The sequence below is a fragment of the Babylonia areolata genome, chromosome 6 (assembly GCF_041734735.1).
Source record: "Babylonia areolata isolate BAREFJ2019XMU chromosome 6, ASM4173473v1, whole genome shotgun sequence".
Lineage (NCBI taxonomy): Eukaryota > Metazoa > Mollusca > Gastropoda > Neogastropoda > Buccinidae > Babylonia > Babylonia areolata.
The window spans coordinates 22,111,096-22,118,595 of NC_134881.1; positions in this window are offsets into that span (position 1 = coordinate 22,111,096).

A 7,500-nucleotide genomic window follows, 5' to 3' on the forward strand; every position below is an offset into this window, starting at 1 on the left:
GATGTACCTCCCAGGTCATCACTTGCACACAGCACATTTTTGGCTGAAATCAGCTTGGTAGTGAGCCTTATAGTTGACTTAGTATTGGTTATAGTCTTTGCAGTATTTTTTCAATATGTGAATAGATAGATAACTAAGTTACTAACTAATTAAACATACAAATAGCTAAATAAATAAATAAATAGCTAAATGAATACATCAATATATATATATATATATATATATATATATATATATATATATATATATATATATATATATATATACATAAGCATCATTATTCAACACAATATAATATAATACAATAAATTATGTTATCTCCTGCAGTAGAATAACTGACACAACACAACACAACACAACACAACACAACACAACACAACACAACACAACGACAACTTGTCTAAAACCAGTATCGAAAAAAAAACCCCAACCACAATAAAGACGTCTGCCTGGTCTGAAGAAGGGTACGCGTGTAAAGTCTGAAGTAGCTCTGGCACCAACGTTCGTCACAAGAACCGCACAACTCAGACAAACTCTTGCCATTCCCCAGAACCGTTCCAGTGGACGCCTCAGTCATAGAGCGGAACCAAAGTCCCCACATTATAGCGTCTTTGCTGGAAACTTATCTCTAGACTGGAGTCGACACTGAAGCACCTGGGTGGACAATGGTGAATGGTAGGTAATGGCCGAAAAATTTTTTTTTCCATTTCATTTTTTTTTTGTAACGAATATTAGCAATAATGATGATGGTGATGATGGTGATAATAATAATAATAATAATAATAATAATACTATACTGCTACTACTACTACTACTACAACTGCTGCTGCTGCTACTACTACTACTACTACTACTACTACTAGTAATGATAACAATAATAATGATATTAATGAAAATAATAGCACGAACATCAACAAAGTGGAGCAAGTGGCCCAGTGGCAAAGCGGCCTGACCAGGAAGCGAATGTCCACAGGCTCATTGACTTGACCAGGAATTTTTTTTTACCACCCCTTCCACTCAGTTTTTATTGGCGGTGTGGGTGCCAGGTTCCAACACTTAACCTGCAGCCTGACTCTACACCGGTATCATACAGAAATGACATGTTACAACTCATTTCTTCAAAATGTAGTTTAAAGCCAACAGTGTTTCAGGATCCTCGATGAGAGAGACAGACAGACAGATAGACAGAGACAGACAGACAGGGAGACAGCGACAGAGACAGAGAGGAGTAACGTTACTAAAAAGGAGGGTGCAGGAGGCGGGTGTGGGTAGGGGGCGGACAGGGGGTTGGGGGGGAGGGGGGGAGAGGGAGGGGAGCGCAGCTTTTCCAGAGAGGGAAGTTTGTGTCGGGAAGTCTAAAACACCCCCCTGGGACTCTCGAAAGGTGGGGGAGGGGGGGGGGGGGGGGGGGGGGGGGAGCGATTTGGATCCTTACACCGGGATCAAACCCATGACCATATGACTGAAAAGTACATCACTTGAACCATTCGGCCATTGCCCCTGTCAATTTGAAGCTCATGGCCATAACGTTTGACATTATTTAAAAGAATGTACATATATCATTACGTCATCAGCAACAGACACTCCGAAAAAGCAAAACCAATATATATATATATACAACGTCGATATTGCCGACAATCTCACAACATTTCAAACAAACCGTACCCCTATTAAGATTAACGAGGAAAGACTGCTTCATCATCTCTGAAAGAGAAAGTCTAAAACGTTTCCTAATCAAATATAACAAAACAAAGAATGAAATGAGATGAAAATAAAATAAAATAATTCGACGTGAAACATAATATCCACAAAACAACGAAAAGATTGATGCGGGCGTCCACGTTTCAAAAAAACTGTATCATTATACCGGAAAGTATTGTCGACCTTTATCAAAGAAAGCGAGGAAGGCTGCCAAAAACACTTTTAGGACTGCGTAAAGGACAGAGCTACGTATTATGCTCGACCCCCCCCCTCCCACCACCACCACCACCCACACACACCCCATACCCCTCACCCTCCCACCACCATCCCCACCTCTCCTCCATTGGAAAAGTAAAAAGAACTGGAGAAGCGTGCACAGGATAGGATAGGATAGGATAGGATAGGAACTGCTGGCATAATCATATTGACAGAGCATGACACACGACAGCTTTGAAAAGAACCACCTCAACAGCGTCTCCGAGGCTCGCGAGAAGAGGAAAACAGTAGTAGTAGGCTTCCTTCGGTCATGGCTGACCATGGATATAGTATATCCGACCTAATGTCTGATTGGGCTGTCTGCTTGGACCAAGCAGCGTCGCCTGTGACTGTAGAGACCGATGCGAGAGAGACCGTCTCTGTCGCAGCGGTCACATGTGTAAGCTGATGTTGGTCTGTTGGCTGCCGTCCCTTTTCTGCGAGCTCGCTTTTTTGCTGCAGCAGCTGACAGTTTGTCCTCACCAATCATCTGCAAGGTCCTCCCAGGACTCAGTGTTGATCTCAAGCGCCTTCATGTCACGCTTGCAAACGTCTTTGTATCTCAGCCGTGGGCGGCCGATGCTTCTCTGCCCCGTGGCGAGCTCTCCATAAAGGATGTCTTTTGGGATGCGACCATCTTCCATGCGGCGAACGTGGCCCAAGAGGAAAACAGCAGCAGCTGCAACAACAGCAGCAGCAGCAAGCAGTGCCCAAAGATACCCGGACAGTTTCCCTGCCGACACCCATGGTACAGATCCAAACTGACGACTCCATGGTGATATGGCAGTCCACACTGAACGAGACTGTGAAACACATCCATTGACGTTTATCGTCGAACACGACGGAGTACCGAGAGTATTGTCATATTTTATCAATAATTCGCTTGAAAAGTACGGGGTTGGTAAAGAAATTTGTATTCGTTTGTTTATTTATTTGTTGATTTATTTATGTGTTTATTTATATATTCATATATTATTTACATATTTATTTATCAGTCCTATTCATTTATTCATTCATTCATTTACTATTTATTTATTTATTTTTGTCACTGCACATATCCAAGAGGCCAGTAATTTGAAAAGGCCAATCACAGAAATCTGATAACCTCCATCATGAAGACACGGAGGAACAAAATTGAAAGGGGATATGCCATTACTTCTCTCCACTGTACTTTTCGCTCGCATCAACACTGCTAGATGAAGTCTTTTAATTCCTGGCCAGCCTTGAAAACCACCGGTGTACCAATCTGAAATGAACCCAGTCTCGTTGTGATCTCCATGGTCATTTTTTCGCGATATATTTTTTTTTCTGAAGCTTCCCATGCATTTCATACCCGGTTTTTGCTGTTATTTTTTGGGAGGGATTTTTTATAGTCAGCTTGGATCTGTATATGCTTAATCTAAATTTTCATTATACATGGTAAAGGGTTTATGGCCAGAAAATAAACCAAGATAGGATATCAAAGATCAAGGTTAAAGCTGCGTGTCTTCTAGAATGTTCTTTTTGTCGCACGTCAAGAGAGCCGTTTCTGTTATGTTGCCACATGGCCAGTGTTTAGAGGAGACCCTACTCTCTGCCGAGTCACTCCGATGGTCTTGATACAGTGCAGGTACTGTGTCTGATTGATTCGTCAATTAAGCGTTGGAACGACATCACCTTTTTCACGTACCGTTTCTGCTGGCGCCGTAACTGTTAAGCCATCTGCTGGACTGACAGAGTGTACCCTCAAAAGCAGAAGTTGCCACAGCAACGTCAACGCAGCATGAATTCACCAGCTCTGAAGATCTCGGCATCCAATGTTATCGTTGTGTCGTGTCGTGGTGTGTCGTGTTGTGGTGTGGTGTTGTGTGTTGTGGTGTCTTGTGCTGTGTTGTGGTGTGGTGTGTTGTGTTGTGTTGTACTGTGGTGTGGTGTGGTGTGTTGAGTTGTAGTGCAGTGTGGTGTGGTGTGGTATGGTGTCTTGTGCTGTGTTGTGGTGTGGTGTGTTGTACTGTGGTGTGGTGTGGTGTGTTGTGGTGTGGTGTGTTGTACTGTGTTGTGGTGTGCTGTGTTGTGGTGTGGTGTGGTGTCTTGTGCTGTGTTGTGTTGTGGTGTGTTGTGTTGTAGTGTAGTGTGGTGTGGTGTGGTGTGGTGTGGTGTGGTGTCTTGTGCTGTGTTGTGTTGTGGTGTGGTGTAGTGTGGTGCAGTGTGGTGTGTTGTGGTGTCTTGTGCTGTGTTGTGTTATGTTGTGGTGTGGTGTGGTGCAGTGTCTTGTGCTGTGTTGTGGTGTGCTGTGTTGTGTTGTAGTGTAGTGTGGTGTAGTGTGGTGTGGTGTGGTGCGGTGTGGTGTCTTGTGTTGTGTTGTGGTGTGGTGTGGTGTGGTGTAGTGTGGTGTGTTGTGGTGTGTTGTGGTGTTGTAAGGACTGGTGTGGTGTGGTGTTGTGTGGCGATTTGGTGTGCTGTGGTGGGCTGTTGGTTAGGCTGAGCGGGGTGTGGTTTCGTGTCGTGTTGTGTCGTGCTGTCTGGTGTTGTATATGTGGTACTATACCTTGTGCAGTATGGAGCTGGATTGGACTGGATTGGATTGGATTGGACTGGATTGGATTGGACTGGACTGGACTGGATTGGATTGGACTGGGTTGGATTGGATTGGACTGGATTGGACTGGATTGGATTGGATTGGATTGGATTGGATTGGACTGGATTGGATTGGATTGGATTGGACTGGACTGGATTGGATTGGATGGGATTTGACTGGACTGGATTGGACTGGATTGGGTTGGGTTGGATTGGATTGGACTGGATTGGATTGGATTGGGTTGGAATGGAATGGATTGGACTGGACTGGACTGGACTGGACTGGATTGGATGGGATTGGACTGGACTGGACTGGACTGGATTGGACTCGATTGGATTGGATTGGATTGGACTAGAATGGACTGGATCGGGTTGGATTGGATTGGATTGGATTGGACTAGAATGGACTGGATTGGATTGGATTGGATTGGACTGGATTGGGTTGGATTGGATTGGACTGGGTTGGACTCGACAACTTCCTTGTCACAACTCGGGCTGCTTTTCCTGTCGTCCTTCAACACACCCACCCATTCCTGCTTCACTTCTTTCTCTCCAGCTCACCACTCTCTCTACCTCACTCCCCTTCTCTTTCTCTCCCTGTGTGTGTGTGTGTGTGTGTGTGTGTGTGTGTGTGTGTGTGTGTGTGTGTGTGCGCACCTCTCCTTCACTCCCCTTTTTCTCTCTCTCTCCCTCGCCTCCCTCATACTCCTCTCTCTCTCTCTCCCCTCTCCCTCATACCCCTTATCTCTTTCTCTCCTCCCTCTCCCTCACTCCTGCTCTCTTCCTCTTTCTCTCTCTTTTTTTCTTCTTCTTCTTCTTCTTCTTCCTCTCTCTCTCTCTCTCTCTCTCTCTCTCTCTCTCCTCTCAATTGAAAATATTGGATAGACAAAAAAAAAAACCCAAAAAAACCAACCCACCTGAATGCTTAAACTCTAAATTTTCTATTAGAAAAAGAAAGAGAAGAAAAAGAACCTGTACGAGGCGGGGTTGAAAGGGCGAGCACCGGTGGATGCAAGGGGTCGCGGGGGTGAGGGGAAGGTTGGGAGTGGGTGAGGTTGAAGAAGGTGTGAGGGGAAGGTGGGGGTAGAAGGAGGAGGAGGAGGGGGAGGAAGAGAAGGATAGGTAGGGTGAACAAGCGTCAGACTCCGAAGCCCAGCCCCCAAGGTCAGCGGTCATCAGAGTGGTCACGTTGCTGCTGACCCTACAGAAGGAGACTTTTGACGTGGTCAATGCCTGGAGAGAGAGAGAGAGAGAGAGAGAGAGAGAGAGAGATGGAGGGGATGGAGGGGGAGAGAGAGGTGGGAGAGAGAGAGTGAGAGATTTAGAGAGAGAGAGGAGAGAGAGAGAGCAGAGAGGGAGGAGAGAGAGGGACTGGGGGAAAAGAGAGAATGGTAGAAAGATAAGGGAGATGGACAGGGAAAGAGGAAGAGATAGACACACAGAGAGAGAAGAGGGGGGAGAGAGAGAGTGAGAGGGAAGAGAGAGAGAGGTATAAAGATAAGGGAGATGGAGAGGGAAAGAGGGAGAGAGAGAGAGAGAGAGAGACCACTCCATCTGTCTTTGTCTCTCTCTCTCTCCCTCCCTATATATGGCTCATATCTTAATGTTATCAATCTTCGTTAACACGGCTTCTGTCCTCACCATGAATCATGGGCATGTAGCCTGCCTGATTCATTAAACAATTTGTTCACACAAGTTGAATTATCCCCCTTGGCAGTAGAGCTGTAAAATGCTACTTGCCAATAAAAAAAAAAGTGTCAGTGTCAGTGTCATTCTCACTCCCTTCCTCCCTCTGTCTCTCTGTCTCTGTCTTTGTCTGTCTGTCCGTCTCTCTCTCTCGCTCTCTCTCCTTCAAAAAACAAAACACGTCAATGCGACAGTCGCGATTCCTTCCGTTTGGAGAATGATGTGTAGCATCAACTCGCGTCTTGTGTTCTCATTATTAGTTTCCTCACCCCCTCTATAAAAGTGAAGGTCTGATTAGCCAGTCGCTGTGGCGGTCTGGTCAGCGTCACACACTGTGACTGGATGGATGCGGGTTCGAGAATGTGTGTGTGTGTGTGTGTGTGTGTGTGTGTGTGTGTGTGTGTTTCTTTATTTCTTTAGTTAACGTCTTTTCACTTAAGTGATATTAGACGGGGTAGAAAGGTGTATATATGTGTGTGTGTGTGTGTGTGTGTGTGTGTGTTTTGGAGATGGGGGGGGTACATAGGAAGAGGTGGTGGGATGACTAAAGTATAGAGTTGTGGGAAAGGAAGGGCTACAAAGGACTAGACTCTGTGTGTGTGTGTGTGTGTGTGTGTGTGTGTGTGTGTTTCCCATGACCCATGACCGGCTCCTGACCAGAGGTGATTGTGCTACGGATTCCGATGGGAAGACTGGGTCCACGCTGTTTGTTGATGGGCATCCACTTCATGGATGTGTCTTTGAGAGTGATGCTCGAATTCCCTGATCTGGTTCACATTACAAAGAAAATTCAATGAAGAGTGCGCCTCGTCTTTCAACTTGAATTTGAATGAAAACGTTGATACATTTTGCACAGATTCAGAAGTTGAAACGAACACACTTGTTTGCCAAGCCTTATATCTTTAGATGTAAAGTGATTAAAAGAAAAAAGGCATAATGTCTCTGCTCTCTGGGAATAGATCAAATACAGGTATAAAGTAGAACAACATAATGCAAAAATGTATTGCACCTGCACAAAATTTCACACAGACTGGTTTGTTTGCAGTGCTTTTTTTTTTTTTTTTTTTTAACATTCTGAACTGTCCTAATTAGTTTTCCTTCACTTCAGTTTGGGGATGTATTCTACACTTACTTAAGGCACTTACGCTAGTTGTTGATACATACTTGGCATTCATTCGTTTTCCTTATTGTGTGTGAGTCTTTGAATGTTATAATCTAAAAACTATTGGACATTATCACGTTAAAGGTTTTAATCTGACCGCTTCTGTATTTTCTGTTTGATGCCCTTTTGTCGCCTGCCTA